Source organism: Schistocerca cancellata, chromosome 1 (assembly GCF_023864275.1).
Source record: "Schistocerca cancellata isolate TAMUIC-IGC-003103 chromosome 1, iqSchCanc2.1, whole genome shotgun sequence".
NCBI classification, from domain to species: Eukaryota; Metazoa; Arthropoda; class Insecta; order Orthoptera; family Acrididae; genus Schistocerca; species Schistocerca cancellata.
In genome coordinates, this window is record NC_064626.1 from 452731289 (window position 1) to 452756001 (window position 24713).

General features: G+C 41.6%; 1 protein-coding gene across 4 annotated transcripts in view; it reads left to right on the plus strand.

Annotated features, from left to right (window-relative positions):
* LOC126176770 (leucine-rich repeat-containing protein 15-like) overlaps nucleotides 1-24713 on the plus strand; it is a 111756-nt gene that overhangs the window by 36650 nt on the left and 50393 nt on the right. Inside the window, exon 1 of one of the 4 annotated variants that reach the window (XM_049923964.1) lies at nucleotides 17854-18231. The exons of 1 other annotated variant lie outside the window; for it this stretch is intronic. The gene's annotated coding sequence lies outside the window, so the exon portion shown is untranslated. Of the gene's footprint in view, nucleotides 1-17853; nucleotides 18297-24713 lie in introns of those variants that run through there. 2 more of the 4 variants (XM_049923943.1, XM_049923956.1) reach the window with 2 other exon arrangements.

Here is a 24713-nt window from a genome sequence, read left to right on the forward strand (position 1 = left end):
CTTTATTACCTGTTAAACACATGTTAAGCATATGTGAATTATAGTTATTTGCTGACAGTTAACTGAATCCATAAATTGAGTGATGCAGACCGTTTGCTGAACAGATTCAGTTAAAAAACTATATCTTGCTCATCACATTACCTCACCAGGGTTATTGTAAGATGATCTGCTGAGAAGTATTCTAGTAGTGTGGGAATCAGTAACAAATATAGAACAACCCAATTTTTTTGTACGCGTTGTTGAGTAGAATGAACGAAAGCAGTTATCATATGGCTATGACCAGCTGCGCTATCGCTGAAACACATTTTCTGTAGTTGAATTCCATTTCAGTGTCACCACGATTCATCTTGAGCATGGAATAGAACATTTCTTTCTTCATTCTCATGTATTCGCAAAACTTGACTGTTTGTTGCAGTAAGTGAGGAAACAATGTGTGCTATTCGCCACGTTCTACTGCCGAAAGAAGTACGAGGGAAGACTGGAAAATAACGCACAATAATTTTATTACCAAAAAGTTTAATAGATAAAAAACAAAAAATACAAACGAACTTGGATGTTTTAACTGCTTTTCTACATAGTCACCAACGTTCTCGACCCATTTTTCCCCTCGTAGTGCCAGTTTCGATATTCCCTGTTCGTAGAAGTCCGTTTGGTTGGAGTGTAGCCATCTGCGGACTGCTGATTTCACTTCCGCATCTGTCGCAAAGCGTTGGACAGCCAGGAATTTCTTCATGGTACCAGACAGATGAAAGTCCGACTGTGCAAACGCCGGACTGTATGGCGGATGTTGGAGCATCTCCCACCCAAATATGGCGATGTTATCACGAACAGGAGCAGCAACATAGGAGCGAGCATTGTCACGAAGAAGTGTGGCGTCTGTCACGATGGGCGGGCAACTTAATCGAGGTTTTAATGTAGACTGCAACATTCACAGTGATCCCGCATACAGCAAAGTCCACCAACACAACATACATCTCGCAGAACACAGTCACAAGTACTTTTCTAGCAGATTGAGTCACTTTGAATTTTTTCGTACTGGGTAAGTAGCATGTTTCTACGGGCGTGTAGTGATGCGCCTACAACTCATCACCAATGATGATTCCTTTCAGAAAGTCATGCCATTCTACGGCGTAACGCGTTAAGTAAACCAAGCCTGTCATTAATCGCAGGCCCTTGTGGTTGTCTGTCAGGTTCTTAGGCCCAAAGAGCACTAACTTGAGGAAATTTCAGCGTGTCGTAAACAATATAGTACACCGCACCATAGGAAATACTGAACTGCTGCAATAAGGTTCGCAGCCGCACATGCCGCTCGTTCAAAATTGCTGCCTCAATAGCTTCGACATTCTGCGAGATTGCAACTGTTGACCTGCCGCCCGGAGCACGGCGAATCACTAAGGGTCACAAGGTCCCCTTAGAAGAATGCACGCCGCATGGAGTCATAGCTACGGTCCATACAGTCGTGCCCATACAGGCCACGTGTCCCTAAGAATTTCAATTGGTTCATACCCTTTGGCCCATAAATATGGAACTACACTTCTCTGATCTTCACAAATTAACGACAGTAACATGCGCGCCATTTTCGGTTCATAGTTCAGACTTCTCTCACTAGAGCTACACATGAAAAGAAAATACCCTCTGTAGCGCAAACTTTAAACTATATCGTCGTGAAATTTCAACATTCCAGCTGCAATACGAGGAGAGAAAAAAATTATTGTGTGTTACTTTCCGATCCTCCCTCGTAGCGCATTCATATGCATTCAGCGTCATTCTAATAGTAAAAACCAGAATGCAGGATTTATCTCTAAACACACGGCATCAATACCGCCAAAAATTGACGTAGGAGATCCGTGGCAGTGTTTTTTAAAGGAATGATCGTCATCTAACATATCCTTAATTTTCTGTTCAGTTATTGTGTATATTATCCTTGTCAGCAACTTGGATGCCTGAGTCATTAACCTGATTGTGCGATAATGCTCTTACAGTCTTCGGAACTGTGTGCATGATGTTTTTGCGAAAGTCAGATGGTATATCGCCAGACTCATATATTCTACACAGCTACGTGAACAGTCGTTTTGTTGCTACTAGAAATTCTGATAGAATATTATCCAACCCTTCTGCCTTGTTTGATCTTAAGTCTTCCAAAGCTCTTTTAAATTCTGGTTCTAGGACTGGATTCCCTATCTCTATCGATCCTAAATTGATTCGTATTTCTTTTTCTATCACATTAGACCAATCTTTCCCCTCATAGAGGCCTTTATTGTACTCCTTCCACCTGTTCGCTCTCTCCTCTGTATTTAAACTGTGGAATTCCCGCTGCACTCTTGATGTTACTATTCTTGCTTTTAATTTCACTGAACGTTGTTTTGATTCTTCCATATGCTGAGTCAGTCCTTCCGACATTCATTTCTTTTTCGATTTCTTCACATTGCTTATGCAACCCTTTCATCTTAGCTTTCCTACACTTCATATTTATTTTGTTCATCAGTGACTTGTATTTCTGTGTTCCTGACTTTCCCTGACTTGCACTAGTAAATAATTAAAAATGTAGTCCTGGTCAGTTTACAATGGCTCTTTTACTAACACTGTTATCGTCAGGTTCATTCGAATTTTATGCGTACCACGCATACGATAACATCTGTTGGCTCTAGTCATCTATAAACAAGCTAGCATACGTGACAGTATTAGATTGTTCCACCCAGTAATCCATTAATAGACAAAATTTGTTATCAGCAAGCTATGGTTTTAAAATGTTCTCACGGTATGTTTTGTAAACTGAATTTGTCCACTTCAAATATTTGGAACAAGTGAAGCAAACATTGTTTAACGCGTCAGTTATACGGTTGACATCTTCTGTATGGCGAGGACCAAATTAGTCATTAATTTCATATAAGCACAGACGCCGTGATGGAATATTGTGCCATTTACGAATGTGTTATTTTATGTATAGTACCTACTGTGAGAAGTGTTCTTTTTTCTCCGTTATACGATAACGCGCATAGAGTGTTTGTCTTCGCAGCAGTTTCACACAAGGCTGAAAATTTTAATTCTTTGCTAATCCAAGTTGTTCGAGAAATTTATTTGTCTGCTTTGTCATTGTTCCTTATTTATATAATTACTTTATTAACACTCCTAATATAACTAATTTCGATGCGTGAAAAATACAAACAGAAAAAAAGCTGCTTAATACATCTGAGAATCAAGCATAGTTTCTTTTCTACATTGCCAGAGCCTTGGTCGCTACGCCAGCGGCACTTTCATTCGAGAGCGTGTATCTTATGGTACGTGAGCGACTGTCGTAATAGATTTTTGGCGATTTCTAGGAAAATATGCGTTTGTGCCCCCCGTATATGGTGATGAAAAATGTTCAGATTTCAATTATCTTCCGATCCCGTCAATTGTGACATGATTACGTGTCGTGATCTTTAGGGGTGGTTTTATCAAAAACAGAGTGGTGCTGAACCAAAATATTTTAGATTCTTTCATAGTTTGTACACAAGCGGCCTACCAAATATGAGCCGAATGGATTGGCCGTGTCTGAAGCCTTCCACTTGTGAACTACGAAAGCGGACTTTTGTTGAATCGAAAACTTTTAAATTTGTGTCATTTATCATGTAACAGTGAGAGGCACCCACATGCCTTGCTCATACTGTGGCATCAAGCAGTCAGGCCTGCAAGATGAGTGGTATGCCAAGCGAGTGGATTCATTCTTAGTTATCGAGTAATATGAGCTCTAGTACTCACACTTAAGTTACACGTTATCCTCCTATATGATTACTACGCAACGGAAACACGCATCTGACTCTCAGTAATTTACAGAACTCTGACTGTACACTACGCACTGGCAATACCACATTTTCTTTTTGTCTACACGTGGCCACCGCACTGAATATGAATGGCGCACACTTTATAAATTCGGGACATTATGACAACATACAATTCAATGGAAAAGTCCACCAATCTTTTTCTTTTCACTCTCTTATTTATTCCGATAAATTCACTAACCTAAACACACAAATTCTATAACCTACAACAATAACACATGAGAAATTCCGCCCAGTGGGCATGACTTTACATTGGTGAATCTCTATATTATGGTCTCGTAATTATTTTAACGCTACAGTGCAATTTCTGGATAGGATGGTGGATCTTTTATTATTTCTCACCCTTCGACTCTCACAATCATCATCACGAAACTTTCCTCCAGACCGAGCGGTACAGAAGGAACAAGCATAACCCACTAATCTTTTGAAACTACCTCGCTGCACTCCCATGCAAACCACACATACCCAAATTACATGACATACACCACACTACAATATGAAATACAAGACAGTGAATAGTCACAACATTATCACTTTCAGCTTTCCCACTTCAATTAATATTTATCCCAGTTTCACACGACACTGCCCCACTTTGTAATTCTACTTTCCTACTATGAACTCTGGAGATATATGCACGTCTTCCTGTGCAATGCAAGCCATGTGGCGTTGCTGGATAGACAGCCGACTCACCTTGCTTCTCTCTCAGAGTTTGAATCTAGCGTCACACGCAAAGTAATATTAATGTATTCATCACACACGCGAGTCCTCAACTGATACCATGGACGAGTACTTCTCTTTATCCTTTGTCTCATACACAGACTGAGACTCACACAGTACTCACCACGTGGAAGTACTCGTCTCTAATTTCAAGTCCTGCACACGCCATTTCTTAAATATTTCAACTTATGGTACACACGCTATTTCTTAAATATTTCAACTTATTGTACACACGCTAGTAATTCAGCGTAGCTTAAGCACACGGAAGTATTTCAACTTATTGCTACACGTGGTTTCTTTGTGACCGTTGGTCACTTCCGAAGATTACTACAATCCCATTAATATTACCTGCCTGACATTTAATTCTCCCCACAAAAGTTCCTGAAATAGAGAAATTATTATTTCAAACTACTCTTAAATATTCCACATGCATACCATGTCTCCACTCTTTCCTCATTTCGGAGCACAACTAAAACAGGTCATCACAGCACAAGATCCAGCGGCAGAGTGCTGAAACATGGCCGTATTCAGGTTCTCTCGCACCTCTGTCGAAGTGGGAGAAGCACCTTGCTACCTTATTGGTCAGCCACATTTCAGGCGCTCAAAGCTCTGGTAAATTTCATGTCTTTGGTCCCACCAAAGGTGGCCAAAGGATCAACTCAAAGATGATCATATATTCACATTCTCTATCTGTGGTTAGCAGACGACCATACATTCATTCATTTCAAAAGATCTCACCAAACTGGATGTAGGGATTTATTTTGTGGGAGTGCACATATGATAAATTAAATAAATAAATTGTCATTCATTCCTACACTGGTATCCGGCTTCGCTGTATTAATTGAAATTGAGTTATTTTACAAAAAAAAATGTGTTGTTCTAACAAAAATAATGAAGTATGTTGTACCTATTTTCAGTGTCGGGCAGTACTGTACCCTTTCAACAGAAATACTTCAGATTTTTTTAGCACTCACGTAGAGGACCTCACACTTTTTATTGTTAGGATCAATTGTCACTTCTCACACCATAGGCATAAAAAAGGTAATGTTCGTGGCGAAAGCCCGTGACAGGACTATTGATCTGACTGCAGGTGGAGTGCAGATTATCTTGGCCGCGACACTGGGAAGGGGTGCGTGGCGGGCTCACCACCCCAGCAACCTTTTATCCCCAGTACTCAACTGATATCAGGCTGAGCGGACCTGGGGCCGTCCTCGAAGGACTGGAACGATGAAAAATACCCGCTTTTATCCAGGATTCAACCTGGCCCTTCCAGAGCAAGAGACTACTGCTGTATTCCCTACCACCACAGTCACAGAATGCAGAAACCTTGTCCAAAGCTTTTTGTAATTCATTTGGTCTTATGATGACTGCATTACAGGATAAACGACAGCATCACCTGCAAACCATTTAAGGTGCTGCTCAGAGTGTCTCCTAAAACGTCTATATAGACTAGGTACAGCAAAGAGCCTATAACATTTCACATTTGTTTCACTCGATGACTTCCCTTCAATTACTACGAACAGTGACATTTCTGACATGAATCCACGAATCTATTAGCACGTCTGAGGGATATTTCGCAGGTACGCAATTTTTATTAGAAGCCGTTTGTGAGGAACGATGTCAAAAACTTTGAGGAATTTTACAAATATGGAATCAACTTTAAATCCCCCTTCGATGGTACCCTTCACTCTGTATGAATAAAGCGAGAGTTGTGTCGTACAAGAGCGGTATTTTCTGTATCCTTGCTGATTATGGGTCATTAAATGTTTTCTTCTACGTTTTTCATAATGTTCGAATAGAATATATTTACCAAAACGCTACTGCATATCGATGTCAAGGATATGGGTCTGTAATTGAGCAGATTACTTCTGTTTCCTTCATTGTATAGTGGTGTGATCTGTGCAACTTTCCGCTTTTTAGGTACGGATCATTCACAGAGTGAGAGGTTATGTATGACTGCTAATAAATGGAACTATTTCATCGGAATAAACCGAAAGAAACGTAACTGGTATACAAACTGGACCAGAGATCTTGCCTTTAATTAAGTGATTGAAGCTGCTTCACTACATTGAGGATATCTACTTTTAAATTGCACGTGTTAGCAACTGTTCTTGATTCAAATTCTCAAATATTTATTGCATCTTTTTTGGTGAAAGAGTTTCGGAACAATGTTTAGTAATTTCGCTTTAGTGGCCCTGTCGTCAGTAACATTACCATTGCCATCTCGCAGTGACCGTATTGATGGGTTCTTACCTCTCATACACTTTGTATACGATAAAAATTTCTTATAATATTTTATTTTGCCAGGTTAGTAGACAGAATTTCGTTGTGAAAACTGTTAAACTCATTTCGCACAGTTAAGTCGATGCTAAGGTTCGAGCTTCTGTAAAACGTCTTCATTACTGAAAATTTTATGGTCTTTTAGCTATGGCACGCTTTTCGCTTGCTTCTGCAACACTGGCCTCACCTGTTTTGTGTACCATGGCTGATCTTTCCGCTTCTTATTAGTTTACTTGGTATGAAAGCCTCAATTATTGCTTTGGTCGACGCTTATATGGTTAGTTTGGAAGAAGTGGAGACGGTCTCTTAGGAAGGCGTCAAACAAATTTTTACCTGCATTTTTTTGATACATTTATTTTGTGTCTATTTTTGGTGGATTTGGATGTTACGGTACTTAGTCTCACTAGAACCACTTTGTGTTTAGTTATTCATGGATCTCTGTTTACTCAGGACTTCTAGCATGTTTCCGCAACCATTTACACTTCGAGTTGTCTCCTTAACAAATTACTCAAACTAACTTTCAGAGAAAACTTTTAGTACAATTTTGGATGATATTTTATACCTATGATCGACTTTAAAAAAGTTTTTTTGCAACATGGCATGGGAAGACTGAAGTCATCACCAACTGAAATTGTAAGAGTCAAGTACCTATTAGAAATTAGATTCAAATTGTGGTTGAACCTGAGTCGAGGAATTGATACAAGGAACCTGTCATTATTTTTTTCCTATTGTCTAGTGTTACCTCTACCCATACTAACTCGCAGCAACTGTCTATTTCAATGTCACTACTTCCAACAGCAACAAACATGCACCATCAAGTGAATTTGATCTAGACACAAAGGAATTAAAGACATGTCCGAGAGAACAGACACCATATAATTAGGGCGGTGAGGGTCAACAATCCCTTCGGTGCAAATGCACACCAAGCTCGAACTCTTATAGGAATCAACGAGATGCCGCGAGTTACGAGGCTAATGACCAGGGCACTACATCGATACTTTGTGGTATATGTTGAGAAATTGGGTCCGGTGGAGGGCCTTCTGTGGTAGTCCGTATGATTGTGGTGACCACTGTATCCGGATGTCGTGGTGGTCAGTACATCTGCCTAGAAAAGCAGGAGACCCAGGTTCGAATCCTGGTCTGACCCATATTTTCAACTTGTCCCATTGATATAAATCAATGCCCACTGGCGGTTAATGCCTTTAATTCCTTTGTGTGTCTGTTCTTTCGGACATAAAGTCCTTGGTCAAAGTTCGGCTTAACTTAGCTCCAGGTTTACTCATTTTTCGACACATGTAATGATTTCTGATTTAGTGCTTTCTATGAGCTCTTCGAGCTCCTTTCTTACCCAACACAGCTATGGCAATTTACAACTAGAACACCGATATTTCCTAAATCCACCCTCGTCCTGTGATTGATGTGCACCGTTTGAGACTGAATCCGTTATTTTTAATCCCCGTGACTCTCTAACCTGAAAGACCCTCCAGCCCACTCCACACAGCCGCCGCTACCTGAATCCCTACTGCGTGTAATACACCACTGATCTATTAAACAGATTCCAATACCTCTTCATCCTGTGACGAAAATACAAGAATTTGCAGCCTAGACGGTCTCAGAGCCGTCTAAATCTGATTCGAACCCTTTACTTGGTTCTGTACTGTAGCTCCATAATCAGTCCGGTCAAGTATCCAACTATACTACAGATAGTGAGCTCCATCTTCATCTTGCAAGGAAGACTGGCTGTTCTTTTAACTTCAGGTAGCCACCAGAAACCAGAGAAAATCTCTTGCTATCCAAAACGACACACATTGTTAGTACCGAAATGAGCCACCGCCCACAGGACCCGTTCTACATCTGGTATAACTCCTTCTAGTAGACACACAGAGTGCACAGGGGATCTCTTCCTCTCTTTGGCAGCCATATCCCTACGAGCGTCTGTCATGCACCTGACTTTGGAGCTACCAGTAGTCCCACCCACTGTGAATTCCCAGACCTTGCTGGTCAGTAAGCATCCTCTGCTACAGAATAAACTACTGTACCTGCCTCAGGACCCTTATAAGCCACAGACAGCGCCTCAAACTTGTTTGTCACACGAACCAGGGAGGCCTTTCGGTCGGTCCCATAGTCTTCCGCTGACTGCCACACCTTGAAATGACCTCTTGCCAACCACAGATGAGGGATCAGACATTACCTCGGTCGACCAGAGCAGTGGTCTGGCCGGGAGACACTTTGGACGTGTTTGCTTCCTGTCTGTTGGGTGCCCACGCCTGGACATGTCTAACGAGAAGGGAGAGGGAGGGGGCACAAATCCTCGTAGGCTAAGCATCATGACGGGCCCAGGTTTCTCAATGGCTTGGATTGTAAAATAAATTTTGCATCATAGAATAAACAAAAGAACATTACCTCAGCATCTGAATAGCCAGTCTAGCTCTTGCTTTCCCCTTCAGTTCAAAAATGGTTCAAATGGCTCTGAGCACTATGGGACTTAACATCTGAGGTCATCAGTCCCCGAGAACTTAGAACTGCTTAAACCTAACTAACCTAAAGACATCACACACATCCATGCCCGAGGCAGGATTCGAACCTGCGACCGGAGCGGTCGCGCGGTTCCAGACTTAGCGCCTAGAACCCTACGGCCGCTCCGTCCGGCCCCCTTCAGTTCTTCATTTTTATGATACTTATAGGACAGTTGCATACAATTATATTTCCTGTTTAATTTTGAATGCACAATATTTTCTTTAGGCATCGTGCGCTAAAATCACCTTGTGATCGAGTCGAAACTGCGCTTTCTTTAAAAACGTTTTGAAATCCTACGAAAACTTTTCTCCAACAAATGTGCACGGCAACAGCTGTGAAACTTATTATAATTTGCTATGTTTGCCAACAACGCTGAAACACGGCACTTCTGATTCCATCACAAGATGATTTTACGCGAATTATATAGAAAATATTTTACATTCAAGAGCAAAGACAAAAAAAAATCGTATCTATTTGTATGTAATTGCCTGGAAGGATCGTTAAAGTGGAGAAATAAAATGACACAATAGTGGTACATTGGCCATGCTGATGCTCGGAAGCACGGAGGTAATGCTCTTCTTTTGTTCGTCCGTAGAATAGCCAACTTACATAGGACCTCTCATATTACATACGTACATTATTTCTTGGTCAAAGAGGCCTGGCCTTCGAATGTTCATGTCAGAAAAATGGAGATCTAAGTAATGGAAACTGTCTCGGAATATTAGAGGTTTTGCGTTATTAAGATCCAGTTCTCGCAAAACACATTAGCAAGGTCAGGGACGCTCAAGAAGCCGGAAAACATTTACAAGTGCATAATCTGTCAACTGATACTCAGAATGAATTTATTCCTAGTTGAACCCATTATGTGAGGAACGCCGTGAAACGTCCCCTTGGAAAAATTTATGAATTACTATGCTGATAAACCTCTTACGTTATTTGATTTTCAAACAGCTGAGCAAAACTGAACGTGCTTAACATTTGTGTCTTTACTTATTCTGATCAACACTAAACTGACACAATATTTTTAGCGCAACGCAATCTGACTTTCAATAATCCCTACAAAAGAATGGCCCTGACTAACAATAACCTATACCTTTCATGAATCACTTACCTCACAAAAATCTTCGTTACTCGAACTACTGCAATACAGCGAGCACCAATACTGCCAGCTAAATAAAAGATTCGAACTACTGAAGGCACTAACTACTGATAGGCATAGTTAGCAAATGAAAGATTTTGATAGAGAACAAACAACGTATTTACTTTAATAATGTTCAAAAGTCATAAAATATATATATCAGTTCATGATATCCAGTATTACAAATGTACTCTTTCTGATGGACACACGTCCAGATTGTCCGCTCTCAAAATTTTGCCATCTCTCTCCCCACAACAACTTCTGCTGGCGGCTCACCTCCAGTGTTGCCAACGCTAAAAAACCCGAGTCGCTAAATTCAATATCAAAAGACGCTAGAAAGTCGCTAAAACTGATTTTACTAGGTGTGTACTGATAATTTCGTGCTGTGAATGGTGCAGCAAGCCAGTGGGGGGGGGGGGGGGGGGAGTAAAATATTAATAAAAATTGTCTCATATGTAATTGCTATATTGTCTCAATTAAATGACGCATTGCTTGCATAAATTGTTCTTTCAATCACAGTAGTAAAATATAATAGAAATATACAACTATATTTGTAACAAAAGAAAGCAAGGACTCAAATTACGCTACAAAATGTATACATACCAGTATGTGAGCTATTCATCGTCGTCACTCCGAAGATCGAATAACTCCTCTGTTTCATGCTCTGACAGAACTGTAGTTGATGTAGAGGGTTGAACGTCGCTCAAAAGATGATGTTGCAGTTTGACTGGTTTTATCACAGAAGAGTAACTTTTGTTCGTTCCAATAACCTTCAATACGTCTGACGGTATGTAAAAAGATGCAAAATCTTTATTATGTTTCTTCAGCTGGTCTCTCAATATGATCAAAGCATTAATTGTCTTTAACGATAATCTGTTACGTTGTTTAGTTTTTATAATGTTCATAGAACTGAATATTCTTTCCACTTCTGCATTTGAATGCGGTAGGCATAGAACAGTCATTGCTAGCTGTGAAATCAAAGAAAAAGGATTCTCTCCTGCTGCATTTTTATACTGCAAAACCTCACTCCAAAATCGAACAGTATTAGTAGTGTTATTCCACCTAATGAAGATGATATTATGCCATTCTTGCAGCCACTAAAACCCAATTCTTTGGCTACATCCGCTACAGCATTATTTTTATTCATTTTAAGTGTTTCTTCAACATTTAGCATTGACATTTTTTTCAGGATCGTAACGTTACTTGGCAGTTTTTGTTGAATTTCTTTTATGAGTTTCAGACTAAACTGAATGCATCTCTTCTTCAAATAAACTTTATTTTCTTCAGACAATCTTGATTCAGACAATTTCTGTTCAAACATAAAGCCAAGATTCGGATTTGCGTACATACATTCGCTTGGAACTGGTGTTGTCAACAAATCAACAGTTGGAAAAACTATGTTTTGTCCGAGTGACTGCATGAGAAATACAAGTGTATCTTGTAATTTAGTGGGGTCATTGTCTTCTCCTTCAAAAGTTTTTATTGCTATTTGTACGTCTTTTAAGCATGTTTAAGGTAAAACATGTAAAGATGATTTGAGTCGTCACAATACATCTTGTACAAAAGATCGGCAGTGTAAATAAATAAATAAATAAATAAAAGTAACAATTGTCTTGAACCATGGCAAGTGAAAAATGTAGCTCTAGTTCTTCCCACTGCTCCAGAATTCTTCGTATTGCTGGTTCAATTGAAAGCCAACGTGTTGCACAGACCTCCAAAATTTTTAGTGGCTGTTTTCCACAATTTATTGTCTCATAAACCTTTCTACATTCCTCTTGTCTTTTGGGTGAAATGGAGAACCAATTGTAGGTTTCCCGTACAAGAAACTCTATGTTTCTAGGTGTGGTATTCACTGAGGCATGCGAAACTGCAAGCTGAATGCTGAATAGAGTGACAAATGCAACGGATCAATACCAAATGCTTCAAACCATATTCTCTCTTGAGTTGTTTGAAAAGCCCATTGTTTATTCCAACAATTGCAGAAGCATTATCTGTGCCAATTCCTGCCATATTAGCGACTGGAAGTTTGAGATCTTTCAAAGAATTCACAAGAACAGCAGCCAGATTTCTTGCATCTGTAGTTTCTACTACAGCGAGTTTGAGAAATGCCAATCTAATGGTTTGGTTGTTTACACTATAGTACCGTATAACGGTACCTAGCATTTTAGATATTGATACATCTGTGGATTCATTTATTAGTGCACTGTATTTTTGGTTACACATATCTTCAACCAATGATTGTGTAAAATATGGAGCCAAAACTTCAGTTATAATGTTAGTGCACTTTGTACGACGTAATTGCATGTCTTTAGCGCCCTCATCACCGGAAAACACCTTCTTGCGCAGTATTCTTAAATGATCTACAGCTAAAATAGAACAATGTTCACCAATAAATAAAGAAAGGGCGCCTTCCGCTCTGCTTGCTATTCTAACTGTAGTTTTCGCAACAATTTTCACAGGTAAGGTGGTTTGTGTTTTTTTAATCAATTTTTTGTTTATGCTTAATAGTTTTTGAATGCTTTCTAATATCACACAACTTAGCATAAAACTCTGTTGCACACACTTTACATCTTGCCTTGGATAAGTCTCCAACGACTGGTTTCAGCCACCGATTGAATTCAGGTTCTGCTTCCCACGCATCCCGATATTTTTGAGCGTACTGCTTCTTCTTCTGCTGTAAATCCATTATGTAAGCCACCACAACAATTTCATCAATTTATAATCACTGAAAATACAGTAAAACTCAGGCAAACTACAGGTCATGAAACGATCTACTCACTCGGTAACTCGATATCAGTCCTATTGTTCATTGTTTAAAACGTAATAATGTCTGAGATGCCCCCACCGAATTGTTCTTGCGTTACCACTGTGCATGTGGTAGTAATTTGACTGCGAGATAACATTTCGAAAAATTAGAGGTTGCTGGACAGAAATGTATTTTATTATTAAGTATGTTTTTGTCAATTCGAAAAATAAAGGGAGTTCATAAATTGAAGAATTATAGATCGATGCGCTATCGACGATAACAGGCTAGTGGGTAATGAATAATGAATTATTCTATAGTCAAGGTTTTCTTACTCTGTAGGCAATTCCCACGTTCAGGTTTGCTAAATGCTGAACAATGTTACATGATCTGCTAAGAACTTATTTAACTTAGTAAATCTAGAACAAAGTCAGTATAGTATCCATTCTATAGTTAAAATCTTAGTTTTGTTAATGAAAATACTGACCCAAAATAGTTTTGATTTGTACTTCAAAAGTCGTCACTACTCCAAAAGTCGCCAGATAAGTCGCTAAATAATTTTTGTCGCTAAAAAGTTTTTTGTCGCTAAGACGAAGGCAAAAGTCGCCATTTCTAGCGACAAAGTCGCTAAATTGGCAACACTGCTCACCTCCAACTGCGCAACGCTACGCGCTGTTCATATCCAACAGCCCAATACGTTTACTACAATAGCAAATATTCCAACAATGCCAACCAGCCACAGACTGCACACAGCACAGTCAGTGATTTTCATACAGAGCGCTACGTGGCGTTACCAACATAAAAACCGAAACAGCCTACTTACAGCCGTCTTGGTACGGAGAGAAAATGAGAAGACTTGATCACTTGCAATTATTGTTCAAGCAACTTAGGATTCAAATAATCTACGACAGACAGCATATATCCTACATTATATCTACTTCAGTAACGAAATTGTTTGATATAAAGCAAATTGACGGCTTTTGGAATTCGTAGATTCGCACATTTAATACCACCAAAACACTCAGTTCCTATCAGTGAAAGCCACGAACAAGTTTATGACAACAGAAGTAATATGATAGTGTGCTATAAAGGAGCTCAGACATATTTTCTTCACTGGAATCCTCTTGAAAAATTTTCGATGTGTGCTTTTGTAGCCTTATTTTGAAGTATTTGCAGCTGTGAGTTATCGTGAAACAGATACTTTTTTCGGAGTGACTCAGCCCTTATGAGACCAAATGAGGAACTGCTCGAATAAAAAGCAGCGGCATGATCAAGATTTATCTACTGGCAGTAACAGCAGGAGGGACTGGCGACATGCTGATCACATGTCCTACGATCACAGATCGCTCCTCGTACTGCCTTCTAAGCAGCAGTCGGTCAGTCGGATCAGGCCTATGGCCTAACCCGTGAATGGTTTTTATGTTTTTACAAATTATGTTGGACATTTTTATCGTTTCCTCTTTCTTTTCTCAAGCCGGTGTTACGAAATGCGACTCAGCACAGCTGCAACAGGAGCTCATATAGCTGCAGGCCTTCTGGTTGTTACATCCAGTCTAGGAAATTGCCTTGTTGATTCATTGCGTGACGAACGCTCAGAAAAAATTACTTAACTGTCTATTGTGTCTCTCCACTGTGACTCATCACTCGGTACGCGACGGCACGCAAACGCAACTGTATCTGACGATTACGTAGGCACTCGCGGTGGGGTTTGCCTGGTGTTACTCAACGCGGTGACGAACGTGCAGATTCTGCGCACCAGCTGATTCCAGGATGTAACTTTTCCGCGCTGATGTGACAGCTCTCTGTTGGCAAACGGACGTAGTAGTTGCCTCGGAAGCGCTAATTAAGTTCTGCGAGGACGGAAAAAGGAATGGAAACACTGTGCTTCTTAGACGATTACCATTCATTGCGACACTGTATTTAGAGTTTCTGTGTGCAACAGACCTTAAGCGGCTTGTAAGAAATTGTTGTGGCAAATAGGACAATTTTTTGTACGCTTTTAGCTAGAGCGTCTGTTACGTATACAGCAGTGTGATCTCGTGAACCAAATAGCAACCTCGCTAATATTAGGAATGGGTGGTAAATAACAGTAAAACAGCGTCACATAATACAACCGAGATCGAAAATCTATTTAACTGAGAAGTTCGCAGCTAGTAGAGAGGGGGAGGGGAGGAGCCGTCCACATCCACGAATGAGGCACAAGAATTTCATGACCATAATTTCTGGATAGGGGCGCTCCATGTCTGGATGATGATGGTTGGTTTGTGGGGTGCTCAACTGTGCGGTCCTCAGCGCCCGTACAAAGTCCCAATATTTACACAGACCAATCTAGCCACTTTCAAGAATGATGGTGAAATGATGAGGACAACACGAACACCCAGTCCAAGGGCAGAGAAGATGTCTATGGAGATAACGTGTTCTACGGTAAGCATAATCGCCACTGAAGACTGTAAAATTGTGGAGGGGTGATCAGTATGTTACGGAGCGTCGAAGAGGCGGTCCTTAGAGACGGAGCGTATGCTTAGAGTCGACAGAAATGGGAAGGAAGTCGTCCGTATCCTTAACAAAGGGTTTCAACTGCAGTTCTTCTGATTACGAGTCCATTGTCTATAGCATCCTGCTCGCTACGATACAAAGAGCTCAGAGATAAAAACTATAGTCAAAGAACAATCAACTTAGTGCTAGACATAGGGAGGGTATTAAAAAAGAATTTTCCCTCTAGTAAGAAGAACACTGCTGCAAATGTGCCTGGCTGAGAGTAACATACGAGGGTCTCTCAGTGAGTAATGCACACTTTTTTCTGAAAGCACGGTGGTTTTATTCAGAAGTCCAATATAACGTATTATTCTCCACTCTTTTGACTACAAAACCCTATTTTTCAACATAATCTCCGTTCAATACGACGGCCGTACGCCACTTTCTTAGGAGGGGCTGCATGCCCTCATAATACCACTCTACTGGTCGACATCAGAGCCAACGTCTTGCTGCATCAATAACCTCCTCATCATCCACCTACTGATTCCCCTGGAGTGCATCCTCCATTGAGTCAAACAGTTGGAAGTAGGAAGATGCGAGATCCGGGCTGTAGGGCGGATGGGCAAGAACAGTTCAAAGAAGTTTTGTGAGCTCCTCTCGAGTGCGCAGATTTGTATGAAACCATGTTTTGTCATGGAGAAGTTTGTTTTCATTTTTGTGGCACTTCGAATGAGAGTGTCCACACGTTCCAATATTGCAGGAGTGACAGCTGGGTGCGGCCGACCGGCACGCGGGAGATCGGACAGGTTAGCTCGACCTTGTTGCGGTGATGACAGACGTCTCGCCCAACGACTCACCGTGCTTTTGTTCAGTGCCAGGTTTCCGTAGTCTTTCAAAGCGCCTATGATTGTCTGCGATGCCCTAGTTTCCCGCTAAAAGAGACTCAATGACAGCTCTCTGCTTGGAATGTATATCCGTTACAGACGCCATTTTGAAGGCTACGTATAGCGCCATCACCTGTCATAACTTCATGCAACTACATAGACTGAAGCAGGAACATTACACAGTCTCACACAAAAAATTCCGCATTTTTTTCAACCGAAATTAGCCGAGAAAAAAAGTGCGTTGCCTAATTACTGAAGGCCAGTAGTATGTATAGGGAACTTTGCAGCAACGAAAACATTGCAAGGGAACCACATAAACAAAATGCTGATAGCTAGAGCAGCAATTGCCAATCTTCTTCCAGACGAGATGAATACAAATATGAAGGATTGCTACTGCAAGGGCTGGCCGGGGTGGGCGAGCGGTTCTAGGTGCTTCAGTCTGGAACCGCGCGACCGCTACGGTCGCAGGTTCGAATTCTGCCCTCGGGCATGGATGTGTGTGATGTCCTTAAGTTAGTTAGGTTTAAATAGTTCTAAGTTCTAGGGGACTGATGACCTCAGCTGCTAAGTTCCATAGTGCTCAGAGCCATTTGAACCATTTGAAATACTGCAAGGGGCAAGAAGTATGGAGTAACTGCTTGTGGAAACAAATTTAAGAACAATCTAAGATACCTGCACAGATTGTCCCCTTAATCGTTCACATTAAGAATTGCAGAGGACCTATAAGGCTACCTTGGGGAATCGTTGATATAACGTTAAATTTTACTGGATGATTTCCAGTCAGTTACTACGAACTGCAACCTCCTTGACAGGGAATCACGAATGCAGCAGCACAACCGAAACGATACTCCACAGGCACTCAGTTTGATCTGAAGCCGCTTCTGAGGGACGGTGTGAAAAGCCTCTCGGAAATCTAGAAACACGAAATTAGCTTCACGTCCCCTGTCGATGACATTAATTATTTCGTACGAATAAAGAGCCAGTTGTGTATTTCACAAGAACGATATTTTCTGAGCCAGTGTTATACTTCTTCTTCGTTTATATTATAATGTTGGAACACAATATATTTTCACTCTGTGTAGGTAAATAAGCTGCAGAGGATTCAGGCGGTCTTGGCTGTCAAAATTAGAAGAACGTTCGGACTGTTTTGTCCAGCTTTAGCTGAAGAGCGAGCCTCGAGCGCCAGTGTGGGAAGGCTGGAGGCAGCCACGCCGCCGTGACGTCGGCCGCCAGCTCACCGCGTGGTGTCACGTGGTACGAGTCATGTCCGCGACGCCGCCGCCCGCCTCTCACGGCGAACCAGTTGGCGCTGCGAACGCATAGCGACGGTCGCGGCCGCAGCCGCTGCTACCGACAATTCCAGCTGATTTCCAGCCTCACTGTGCCGTACCCCCGTCGCTCCAAACGGGACATCCAGTGCCGAAGCTGTTTGTGATCTCAGTCGAGAGAAAGTGTCAGTATGAGTGCTGTGGACTGAAAGCCGGGTATCGAAGAAGCTCCGCCGCCAGCGAAAAGGAACGGGAAGAGGGAAGGACGAGAACTGCAGGGAGCGGAGCCACTACCTACTTAGGTACGTTGCAGCACGGTGTTGCCATGTAGGACGGACTTGCCCTAAGCTGTGCGATGAACTGCAGTTTGTCCGGAGTACACTACCAGGTGAACTTCGCGCTACAGTGCACTACGCTACTTATCTGAGACTCTTTGCTGGTATTCTACTGACCGTAAGTAGCAGCTGCCTTTCGGACTATCTGGGTGTTAGCTGTTAATCTAGACAGGCATATAGTATTCGTCAATAGTGGCAGACAGAGGTCAGTGAGAAAGTGTTCTCAGTCTTTCGTTGCTCAAGGCGAGCCAGATAACGAGTGTCACGAAAAACCTTATTCACGGTCAATAAGTTGTTAGCTGATCTGTTGCCGTCAAATGAACCATTGCATTTTAGAAAAGAAGCAATAATTTCTACAAATGTGGAGGTAGCCTAGAAACAAAACTGTACAACGGTCTTAGTCCCGACATAATCAGTAACTCGTATAAAACATTTGGAGTTTCAGTACCCAGTCCTTGGGCACATGTCTACAATATTTTCAAATTTGGTTTATTTTTGAACAATGCTAGAACCAAATAAAGAAGACATATACCTGAAGATGAAATATTAAACCCTGAAACTCACTGTACGAATTTATTGCGTAAACTTTGGTTACAGTGTATAACTTTTGGCACTATCTTACAGGACTAATTTAAACCTAATCTCAAATGTATGTTTTCAAAGTAATATAGGCGTAGATTTCAGTTCTCGAACGTGTGTAGAGATGCAATTATTGGAGATATGTGTTTAACAAATAAGTGCTACCACATAGTAGTCTCTAGCGGTGAAATAATGTCTGTCTGTTCAGCGATTATCTATGTGCTTATAGTTGAAAACGCCACACTAAGTCTTACGGTTAGATCTCAGTATTTTGAAGTATAACTTCTATTTCTGTGCTCGTATTACTTCTTATTTCGGAAAGTTACCTATTTGTCAGGAACAGAAAGTGGCTCGAATGTCGAAATTATAATTTTAATACCTGCGAAGAGGCTCTGCCAAGTTATTTGAACAACAGTCGTTTACTAATAGCGACAAGAGGTTCTTAGATAAATGGTCAGGATGTAGCCGTAGAATCACTTGTAATACCTGTCTTGATCTACTGAGTTCGTCACATATTGACATATTTCGCAACACATCGACTTGTTGTGCTTGTAGTTTACAAACAAGGAGCAAACCAAAATAACACTGCTGCCCAAGGCTCCGAAATATTTGTCTGTACTACTGAAAAATTAACTTTCTGTGCATCACCTTTCTTCGACAAAAAGCAACTTCTGTCCCAAAGTCCGTTTATTGAGCAATTGTAATTCTTCTGAAAGAGACATGGTTTTGCAGTGTATTGTGCAGACTAAACCCACTGCACAATATTAAGCTGAATTCATTTCTTACTCATTATTACGACTGCCTTACGACGAGTAAATTACCAACATAATCTTTAGGTTATCACTGTTACAGCACACTGCAACCGGTGACCCTACAAATATTATCGTACTTGTTTACGCAGGAGATCAACAATTGGTTCCCATGTTTGCGCGGCGCTGGCGGAAGCTGAAGGTCACCTGCCTCTTTATGCTGCACATCGGGCACCCAGTTCCACTTCATTACATGCATGCAAATACAGTTCTGACGGTTGAAATTGTACGTTTCATTAAGGCAGCGTCGATTGTTTCGTAATATTCACAACGTTTACGTGTACACGTAACATCTTGCAGTGTACGCATTACAACAATCGTTCGAAGTGATGTTTATGCAAGGCTTTGGTAGTTTTGTCGTCTGTTCACACAGAAGACGCTGGTAGCTAATAGGTAAAATAATCGCCACATAAAAGGCTGGCTTGACCTCTGCAGTAAAATGGTAGAAAAATTAGGGCTTAATATCATGTAGAAAACGACGTCATTAGAAAAAGAAGAAAAGATTAGTGGTTAACGTTTTCTCGACGATGGATTTATTTGAGACTAAGCACAAGCTCGTACTGGGTAAGGATGGGTACGGAAATCAGCCGTGTCTTATCTGAAGGTATCATTCTGGCATTTGCCTAAAGTATACCTGAGAAAACTTACATCTGAATGAGTGACGGAGGAATTGAATGTGTCTTCTCCCGAATGTGACACCAGTGTCATAATTACTCTGCCACCTTCGTCGGTCGAGGTCGTTAGGGACAGAGCACAACGGATTGGTGTGGATGGCGAACGAAAAACGCCAGGAGACTTTGTAGTGGAATCTTCCAAGCACTCAACTTAATCGTTTTAAGGAGCCCACTGAAAAGCTGAATCAGGATGGGTGGATGAGAATTTGAACCCCGTTTCTCTTGAGCGCGATTCCAGTACCAACCATTACGTCACCTTGCTCGTTACCTCTTTGTATGGTGAGGTAGTTAATGCACGCTTTCTTCAAAACAAGCAGTCAAATTACAGCTGTAGCCGAACAAGGCCTGAAAATGTGAAACTGCTTCTTACATTGTACTACGTAATGTGAAAGTGGCACTTTCTCATTTCGTCATCTCACTTTTCTTTATCGATAATCCTGGAAAGTCACTCATATAGCTCAACTGTTTGTGCTGTGTATGACAATATGAATTGTATTAAACATATGGAATTAGCATGATAACACTTTCTATATGATATATTACGATAAATCTAACATAATGAGACGAGAGATAGTAAAAATCTAATCGAGGATGCAGTAAGTTATAATTTCGAATTTACAACGGCAAATAATTGCAGTGTTTTTAAGTCTTACCGAAGTAAATTACGTCAAGAAAATCGCTAATTACTTTATAACAGAAAAAAAATCCTGGTCAACTTGGAATTAAGACGTCTGAGAAAGAAAATTTTTTATGGTTGGTGAAGTTGTTACCGTAACGTTCTACAAGTTTTGCTGTATGTCCCATCTTAGGATGTAGTAAGGATTACGTAACGAACAGTGATTTGTTAAGGATTCTGTTATTGAAAATATTGTCATTTACCATGTGCATTTCACCGCAAGGCGGATTAGAAGGCATGTAAGTACTGTGATAGATTCGATCCTGCGGCCTCTATCTGTTCTGCTTACATTTGCCGTCGACCTCGAGAGTCACTGGAGGTCGCTCCAGAAGACAACGCGAATAAACGTACGCCAACTTGCTGGCCACAGCGGAAGCAAGCCGGCGCGCCATTTTAGAACGTGCGAACTGCGTTACGCAACTCTTTGTTGGGTCCCGACTGCATTCGGAACTGATTCCTACCGACGGCATTTCTGTGTAGCAACTCTACCATTTTGCGTCCTATTCTATGACTTCCACTTCTAGTGCCCATCAAAATGTTCATTCGGCGTGATAATAAATTATGCGCAATCCGTTAGACGCGATTAGATCGGTGATAACTACAAGCGAAATGCGTTGGTTCAAACCTTCAGTACGTTTATTCTGTTAATCAATATACCATGTATCGCTGACACTACTTGAAATCATTCCGCTGTCTAATACCAGCGACGAATAAAGCAAAGAGAAAGTAATCTTCGCGCATCTTCATACATGTCCAGATTGTTGTTACAAATTGTCAAGTATACATTTCCATTCACTTATGAAAATTAGATAATACAGTCGTTGAGGGCTATTTTAAGGTTTGCTCCAATAAAAATTATAATGCTGGAGTATCTTCGAGTCTAGACGACAGATTTAATAATCTTGACCTGTCAGTTACCGTAGTTACTAAGATTGCAGTCTGACTTTATGCCAGAGGTAAAATGTGGTACGTGGCAATCAATTTCATAGATATTGTCGCCTGTTGATACCACCGAACAAAAGTGAAGAGGAAATGGTACTTTTTGTAAGACCTGACATCGTGGGGTGACAGAGATCGCCAAGTAAAACCATGAGAAAATATCACACATTACAAGAGTTTTCTGATGGTTTTGAACAGTGATAGCCATACTACCTTACGAGCCGACAGCGGGCGGCTTAACCACAAGCCCAGGGAGCAGGACCTGCGAAGAGAAAACGAATCTCTATATGCGAGACAATCTGTTGGGGAGCACAGACACGAACACGGAGCAAAAACAATGTGACCAGCATAATCGAATAAGTAAGCAGACGGAAAACAGAGCACGAGGCAAAAGCCACGTCCGAGGTAATTGATGTCTAAGAACTTCTGGGCTAAGCCTATAGCCACCAGCAGGTAAACACCTGGATCAGTGGCCCTGCCCATGCAACGCCTCACTCATTCCCTCCATGGCAGCATTCTGCACTATTCCACTGTGATATCCATGCCAGCTCATATGCACCCATGTCGTTATCCGCTGGTAGGAAAACTAAATACCTTCCCCCTGAAGAGGCCACGTAAGAACAAAAAATTTAGGTTTGTTATGCGACCTCTGGCGCAAAATCTGAGAGGGCGTGAGATTACCCAGTAGACGATCGAACATCGAGGGAGACAACGCCGATGCAGCTGGCTCCGCTGGAGGAGTAGAAATTGCAGAGACTGGGGTAGCACTTGTTCTGCTGGCATTGGCGGGGATGAGGTCTCGTGTAGTGGTGAGTGGGGAAATGATGGCCCCAGTTTGAATTACATGGGCTGCACAGTGTTGTTGTGGGAGCTATCCCTCCCTGTGCCGCATTCTGTGGAAAGATAGGACGGCAGACAGCGCGGTGGGAACGGCAGCAGGTGAGCACATTGCTGCAATTGGGAACCTCTCACTGGAACAATGCTGTGACGAGCCCCATCACCCAGTTAGCTTGGAGAGAGCAGCGCCAAAGGTCCAGCATGTCGCATACGCAAATGAATGGAACAATAGGTCAGGTGCCTCCAGCCAACATCTACCGCAAACGAACGCCGACCTTTGTGGCTCATTGACATCCAGCAGCACCCCTGCCGAAAGACCATTCCGAATGGCAGCCCTGTTAGAGAAACCCAGATGGTCCATGATAGTCCAGAAGATTCGACTTGGGGTGCAATGGATCTGAAACACTCCTTGGGTGGCACTCACCGCAAACATCCCGCTGGCCTGCACGTGTTAGCCAACATTGCCCAGTATGTGGCAAGAAAACTAGACAGTACACCATCACGTGACAAGGTAGACATGGACTTTTTTATTTCTGTTTAACCGTTTGCGTGAATCGCTCAACCTCTGAGTTAGATTCAGGCTTCACCAGGGTTTAGTCAAATACTGGACACCATTATGAATGAAAAAGTAAATCTGTTTATACCCTTAACACCAGTTACTGTAGGGTGCAGGAAGTGCCGTCAACAGCAAAACTGGTTAACAGCAAGTGAACAGCTGCACTCACATTATGGGGGACAGTTTGGCCACATACTGGAAATTTGACAATGAATCAACCACCATCACTCACGTATTTCTCAAAAAAAAGGGCTCACAAAGTCGATGTATACCATGACCAGTAGGTGCTCTAGACCTGGACGAGGGGCAACTGATGCAACGGTGCAGCCTGGTTCTGTGCACAGGTTGCACAAGCCTGCAGAAGGTGTTGAATATTGCAATCAATCGCTGGCTAGTACACTTGACACTGCAACAAAATCTTTAGCAACTGTAGTGTACGAGGATGCAATGCTGGAGGGATGGCTACTCGACAGTTTTGTTCCAACATGGCTAGCATGATCCCTGGACACCGTTGAGCCCCAAAGCATAACAGACATGCACCACACCACTTGGGCCGTCCCGTCCTCATTGCCATTTTTATATTTGCACAGCCATAACAGTACTATGATAGCATCACTGTCAACACAAAATATTACCGTACTACAATCTTGGGGACCTGAACTTGGGAAGAGGGAAAAAACTAGACATGCAGAGTGTCCAAACTCCACATAGAGACGAGCATGAAGCAAACTCAATGCGCTTATTTTGGGCAAATGAGTGATTAAGCACATAGAAAACAGAACACGATGTGAGGCGAAGGCCAGATGACACATAGTTTGTCTGCAAAAGAACTGGGCGAGGCCTATTGCCGCAGACAAATAGACACTTGGATCGGTGGTTCTCACAACGCCTCACACATGCACGACAGCGTTCTGCACAACTCTGCTGTGATACCCACGCCAGCTCATCTGCATCCATCTTGATACTAAAGTATGGGGGGTGCTAAAATACCTCTGTAGAGGAACTGTTAAGAGAAATCAAACTGATGCTATAAATAACAACCACATTACTACATAAACGATATTTTCTTACCCCGTCTCTTTTGTACCCAAGGTTGCGGATGCGTGGTGGAGAGAACACAAATTTGAATCCTGCCGACAAAAGAAAGTTTCTGTGCCCGCACTGAGACATTAAGAGGAGAACAGATAGCAGATTAATCTCTGTACAATATCTCATGAAGTGGGAACACGTGACACTTTTTATGATGATCTGTTAGCTCAATGGGAACTTTAAGATCTGAGGTCACTTTTCTTCCGATGAGGTTTTTTAAATCATGTCAACAACTCATTACAAATATAAGCTCGAATATATAGAAAAGTCCCGATATTTTAAACAATGATTTAGTATTGTTTTACATTGCCTAAATTGGTACAATACTTATAGCTAAGGAATCGTGACATATCACTATACACAAAATACAGTATAA